The 7,084-nt window shown below is 42.0% G+C and overlaps 1 non-coding gene across 1 annotated transcript; it reads left to right on the forward strand.

Annotated features, from left to right (window-relative positions):
• The first annotated feature begins 5,906 nt into the window (after positions 1-5,906).
• trnae-uuc (transfer RNA glutamic acid (anticodon UUC)) lies at positions 5,907-5,978 on the forward strand. The gene has a single exon. It is a non-coding gene; the product is annotated as a tRNA-Glu (tRNA).
• Positions 5,979-7,084: the final 1,106 nt, after the last annotated feature.

Consider the following 7,084-nt stretch of genomic DNA (forward strand, 5'->3'; position numbering starts at 1 on the left):
GTAGGCTATATCCTATATGCTAATCGTAGCTCAAGAGAAAGTGCAAGTGTCCACTGTCCTCATTCTTGCTGCTTGAAGCTCAGTATCCGTACCTGGTAGATAAGTTAACCCGCTGTTCCCCGGTAGGCCGTCATTGGAAATAAGAATTTGTTGTCAACTGACTTGCCTTGCTAAATAAAGGTTAAATTTAAAACTTGAAAAAAACAGATCAGGTGCACGTGTGTAATTAGAGTTGGTTATGAAGCACGAGAAGCACGGGACAGTTATCTTTCAAAGAAAACGTACTTCCTAAAATATGATTAGGTTATAGTTTACTACATTGCCTAGAAATAAAATATTGATCACCCATACTTGTATCCTTGTATCCGTCTCAACTCCTAAAAGGTAGCCTATAAAACGTAGCGAAAGAGAATATTGTGCAAGTCTCTACAACTGTGTTCTCTTCACACTACGTCTAGCCTATTGGTTGACATAGTAATTCAGATAGTCTAATATAATTCCTTGTTATGACTTAGTTCATATTGTAAATACACAGGGAAAGACTATCGTTATGCATATAATACTAAAATGGAGTGTCTAGGATTTTATTAAAGTACAGAATAATCCGAAATGCTCTCAGACCAGGTTTGCGTACGTTGAACAGTTGAAGTGTGTGCATGCATGGTGTATGTGATAGAAAGTCACTTACTTGGCGCAGGACACTCTCTCAAAAGCAGAAGTGTTGGCATGGTGCTCTTTACCCTCCCTCTCCTCCTTTGTTGCAAAGAAAGCTGGAAATCACACGACAGATTTAAAAAAAAGAAAACACCAACAGTCAGAAGTGTATATTTCATCATCGATCAGAGAAGCAAAGAAACATCGTTGATTATCAACTGATATACAGCCATTCCAAAGCAAGCCATATTATTCAACTGAAAGCATCATCCGAAAGGTTCAATGATGAAAACAGAGAACATGTCACCACTACTATAATACATTTTACAGTAAAAACAAACAGAGAACATGTCACCACTACTATCATACATTTTACAGTAAAAAAAAACTGAAAGCTGAAAAAAAAAAGAAGCTGAAACGGGAATGGTTTGCCACCAAGTTGGAAGCACAGAATCGTCTAGAATGTCATTGTATGCTGTAGCGTTAAGATTTCCCTTCACTGGAACTTAGGGGCCCGAACCATGAGAAACAGCCCCAGACCATTATTCCTCCTCCACCAAACTTTACAGTTGGCACTATGCATTGGGGCAGTTAGCGTTCTCCTGGCATCCGTCAAACACAGATTCGTCCATCGAACTGCCAGATGGTGAAGCGTGATTCATCACCCCAGAGAACGCGTTTCCACTGATCCAGAGTCCAATGGTGGCGAGCTTTACAACACTCCAGCCGACGCTTGGCATTACGCATGGTGATCTTACGCTTGTGTGCGGCTGCTCAACCATGGAAACCCATTTAATGAAGCTCCCGACAAACAGTTATTGCGCTAAAGTTGTTTCCATCGGTACTGAGTGTTGCAACTGAGGACAGATGATTTTAACATGCTACGCACTTCAGCATTCGGCGGTCCCGTTCTGTGAGCTTGTGTGGCCTACCTTTTCGTGGCCGAGTCGTTGTTGCTCCTAGACGTTTCCACTTCACAATAACAACACTTACAGTCGACTGGGGCAGAAATTTGACAAACTGACTCGTTGGAAAGGTGGCATCCTGTGACGATGCCATGTTGAAAGTCACTGAGCTCTTCAGTACAGGCCATTCTATTGCCAATGTTTGTCTATGGAGATTGCGCGGCTGTGTGCTCAATTTTATACACCTGTCAGCAACAGCTGTGGATGAGATAGCCGAATCCACTAATTTGAAAGGGTGTCGACATTCTTTTGTATATATAGTGTATATTATTTATGCCAATTGTACTTCCTAGCTGAAATACAATAAAAACTGTCATAAAATATATATATATTTAAAGTATATAAAGTTGATTAATCTCTCACCATTCTGCAGGACACTGATGAGGGTGACGAGGACCAGGAGGAAGATGTGCTCTACCACTACGGACAGCATGACTCAGACGGAGGGCGAGATGGAGCGAGAGGGAGGACAGGATGTTTGAATATAATGACGGACGAGGAGAGACAACAGTTATAACATCTCTCTCTCTCTCTCTCTCTCTCTCTGCCATGTACTTCCTGTTACACAGTCTGTTTGTTTCCTCTATTTGGTTTATACACTCAGAAATTCTTGCCTCACCCACTATGGAAAAGGTTTGCAGTCAGACAGAGTACAGTAGAACTCAGTCAGACAGAGTACAGTAGAACTCAGACAGAGTACAGTAGAACTCAGACAGAGTACAGTAGAACTCAGTCTGACAGAGTACAGTAGAACTCAGTCAGACAGAGTACAGTAGAACTCAGTCAGACAGAGTACAGTAGAACTCAGTCAGACAGAGTACAGTAGAACTCATTCAGACAGAGTACAGTAGAACTCAGTCAGACAGAGTACAGTAGAACTCAGTCAGACAGAGTACAGTAGAACTCATTCAGACAGAGTACAGTAGAACTCAGTCAGAGTACAGTAGAACTCAGTCAGACAGAGTACAGTAGAACTCAGTCAGACAGAGTACAGTAGAACTCATTCAGACAGAGTACAGTAGAACTCAGACAGACAGAGTACAGTAGAACTCATTCAGACAGAGTACAGTAGAACTCATTCAGACAGAGTACAGTAGAACTCAGACAGACAGAGTACAGTAGAACTCATTCAGACAGAGTACAGTAGAACTCAGTCAGACAGAGTACAGTAGAACTCAGTCAGACAGAGTACAGTAGAACTCAGTCAGACAGAGTACAGTAGAACTCAGACAGACAGAGTACAGTAGAACTCATTCAGACAGAGTACAGTAGAACTCAGCCAGACAGAGTACAGTAGAACTCTTTCAGACAGAGTACAGTATAACTCATTCAGACAGAGTACAGTAGAACTCAGTCAGAGTACAGTAGAACTCAGTCAGACAGAGTACAGTAGAACTCAGTCAGACAGAGTACAGTAGAACTCATTCAGACAGAGTACAGTAGAACTCAGTCAGACAGAGTACAGTAGAACTCAGTCAGACAGAGTACAGTAGAACTCAGTCAGACAGAGTACAGTAGAACTCAGACAGACAGAGTACAGTAGAACTCATTCAGACAGAGTACAGTAGAACTCAGCCAGACAGAGTACAGTAGAACTCTTTCAGACAGAGTACAGTATAACTCATTCAGACAGAGTACAGTAGAACTCAGTCAGACAGAGTACAGTAGAACTCAGACAGACAGAGTACAGTAGAACTCAGTCAGACAGAGTACAGTAGAACTCAGTCAGACAGAGTACAGTAGAACTCAGACAGACAGAGTACAGTAGAACTCATTCAGACAGAGTACAGTAGAACTCAGTCAGACAGAGTACAGTAGAACTCAGTCAGACAGAGTACAGTAGAACTCAGTCAGACAGAGTACAGTAGAACTCAGACAGACAGAGTACAGTAGAACTCATTCAGACAGAGTACAGTAGAACTCAGCCAGACAGAGTACAGTAGAACTCTTTCAGACAGAGTACAGTATAACTCATTCAGACAGAGTACAGTAGAACTCAGTCAGACAGAGTACAGTAGAACTCAGTCAGACAGAGTACAGTAGAACTCATTCAGACAGAGTACAGTAGAACTCAGTCAGAGTACAGTAGAACTCAGTCAGACAGAGTACAGTAGAACTCAGTCAGACAGAGTACAGTAGAACTCATTCAGACAGAGTACAGTAGAACTCAGACAGACAGAGTACAGTAGAACTCATTCAGACAGAGTACAGTAGAACTCATTCAGACAGAGTACAGTAGAACTCAGACAGACAGAGTACAGTAGAACTTATTCAGACAGAGTACAGTAGAACTCAGTCAGACAGAGTACAGTAGAACTCAGTCAGACAGAGTACAGTAGAACTCAGTCAGACAGAGTACAGTAGAACTCAGACAGACAGAGTACAGTAGAACTCATTCAGACAGAGTACAGTAGAACTCAGCCAGACAGAGTACAGTAGAACTCTTTCAGACAGAGTACAGTATAACTCATTCAGACAGAGTACAGTAGAACTCAGTCAGAGTACAGTAGAACTCAGTCAGACAGAGTACAGTAGAACTCAGTCAGACAGAGTACAGTAGAACTCATTCAGACAGAGTACAGTAGAACTCAGTCAGACAGAGTACAGTAGAACTCAGTCAGACAGAGTACAGTAGAACTCAGTCAGACAGAGTACAGTAGAACTCAGACAGACAGAGTACAGTAGAACTCATTCAGACAGAGTACAGTAGAACTCAGCCAGACAGAGTACAGTAGAACTCTTTCAGACAGAGTACAGTATAACTCATTCAGACAGAGTACAGTAGAACTCAGTCAGACAGAGTACAGTAGAACTCAGTCAGACAGAGTACAGTAGAACTCAGCCAGACAGAGTACAGTAGAACTCTTTCAGACAGAGTACAGTATAACTCATTCAGACAGAGTACAGTAGAACTCAGTCAGAGTACAGTAGAACTCAGTCAGACAGAGTACAGTAGAACTCAGTCAGACAGAGTACAGTAGAACTCATTCAGACAGAGTACAGTAGAACTCAGTCAGACAGAGTACAGTAGAACTCAGTCAGACAGAGTACAGTAGAACTCAGTCAGACAGAGTACAGTAGAACTCAGACAGACAGAGTACAGTAGAACTCAGTCAGACAGAGTACAGTAGAACTCAGTCAGACAGAGTACAGTAGAACTCAGTCAGACAGAGTACAGTAGAACTCAGACAGACAGAGTACAGTAGAACTCATTCAGACAGAGTACAGTAGAACTTTTTCAGACAGAGTACAGTATAACTCATTCAGACAGAGTACAGTAGAACTCATTCAGACAGAGTACAGTAGAACTCAGTCAGACAGAGTACAGTAGAACTCAGTCAGACAGAGTACAGAAGAACTCAGACAGACAGAGTACAGTAGAACTCAAACCAAAATACATTTTTGTTTGTCACATACTTCGTAAACAACTGGTGTTGACTAACAGTGAAACGCTTTGGCCTACTTACTGGTCCTTTTCCAACAATGCAGAGTTAATGGTAAAGATATATTAAGATATAATTAATAAGATATAATTCATTAATAATTAGTAAGATATAATTGCAGTGTCCTGAAATACTGTGTCCAAAAAAACACCGTTTTTTTTTTACTGCAGTAATTTCGCAGTAGATTCTTATCAATCCGTCATATGTATTGGTGGTACAGCTGTGATGCGGTCTCTGCAGAGATCAGGGCACTTTCAATGGAGAGAGACGCTATGCTACTAGACTCATGTCATGAATATGAAAACTCGAGACAACTGCGCTATTAAGTGTTTTCTTCTCAAAGTTGTCGGGAATGTCACGTGTCCTACGTATACCAGTACACTCGCAACAATTTAAGAATTACGAAACTTCTATTCGATCAAATAAACCTCACATATCAAATAAGCCATTTGACACTCTCCTCCATGACCTCTATATAAAGAACGTCTTTGCGAGTCTACTAAAACAATGAAATACCGCCACCTGCTGGAGGGAAACAGATTTTCCTCCGAGTTGGGTCTCTCTCATCCTCTCTGGCTATGGGGAGACCTCCGCATTGGTACAACATTTGGAAAGTGCACAGCGATGTGGTACAGCGCTTTGATTTCGCCTCAGCAAGCCTCCAGAGGCGCAATTACGCCACACCCTCCATACAGAGCCTCCTGCTCGCATTGTAGGATCAAGCATAAATCGGCTTTTAGGGACTGGTGTGTGTGTGGTAGGTAAAGCCTATCAACGGCTTTGTCAACTCCCTTTCTCTTCTGTGAACATTAGATGACTGCTATATTGGGAAGATGTAGCAGCATCCCATATGGTCTAGCGGTTAGGATTCCTGGTTTTCACCCAGGCGGCCCGGGTTCGACTCCCGGTATGGGAATGAGTGTTTTGTTAGTGTTCTTACTTCTGAATAAATATTCTAAGCAATTATTTTATATTTAACTAGGCAAGTCAGTTAAAAACGAATTCTTATTTTACAATGACGGCCTACTCCGGCCAAACCCTCCCCTAACCCAGACGACGCTGGGCCAATTGTGCGCCGCCTAATGGGACTCCCGATCACGGTCGGACGGTTGTGATACAGCCCGGGATCGAACCTGGGTCTGTAGTGACGCCTTTAACACGGAGTTGCATTCGCTTACATATTTATACAATGACACGTTCCAATTGGCGACGAGTTCTCTGCGCGAAATAACAAGATAGTCAAGTGAATATTAAATAAATCAGTCTACCTAGTACTGTCTGTTACACTATTATGAGAATATGACCTTACATTAAATGAAACATTGATTCCGCCAACTGATAAAGAAATACTGTGTGAAAATAATTTACGTAGCATCAGTGAAACGCCGAGGTTGAGGAAATGGAGATGCTCTTTCGCATGTTCTCCACTAGGTGGCGTCCGAGCACCGCCGAACAGCCGGACCTGGTAAGTACAGTACAGGACTCTTCCATCTCACAATGTGTTAAAGTTACGCTACTATTAGCTTCATTTCTAGCAGATTTTTTTTTTTTAAGTAAGTAGTTGAACTACTTACCAATTAATTTATTACATTTAGTAGTTAACACATTTTATCACTTTGTAATAAAGACCACAACTTCAAAAAGCTACATTTAATCTCATTCCATTACTTTTAGCCAAGTAAATTCGGTTTCCTGCAGGTTGCGGCTGATTCTTAGCCTGGGTTCCAGTCGATTTGTGCCATCACGCCACTCCTTGCCGTGCCAACAGACTGGAACCAGGCTAGTTGATTCTCACAAATCCCCCCCCCACCCCAAGACGGTATTTCCTGTAGATTGACAGTATCTCATGTGACACAGAGCATTTTGAATCCTGATTGATTGGCTATTGGGATTCACAGTATATTTTCCACTTGTTACCATACCAACAAAAAATAAAAGATTAGGGAAAAGGCCTTGGGACCAACAATGATCCTGTCCAGGGGGGTGTAAAAATACAGCAAGACTCAAATATTAAGATACCGG

The sequence above is a fragment of the Salvelinus alpinus genome, chromosome 13, assembly GCF_045679555.1.
Source record: "Salvelinus alpinus chromosome 13, SLU_Salpinus.1, whole genome shotgun sequence".
Taxonomy (NCBI): Eukaryota; Metazoa; Chordata; class Actinopteri; order Salmoniformes; family Salmonidae; genus Salvelinus; species Salvelinus alpinus.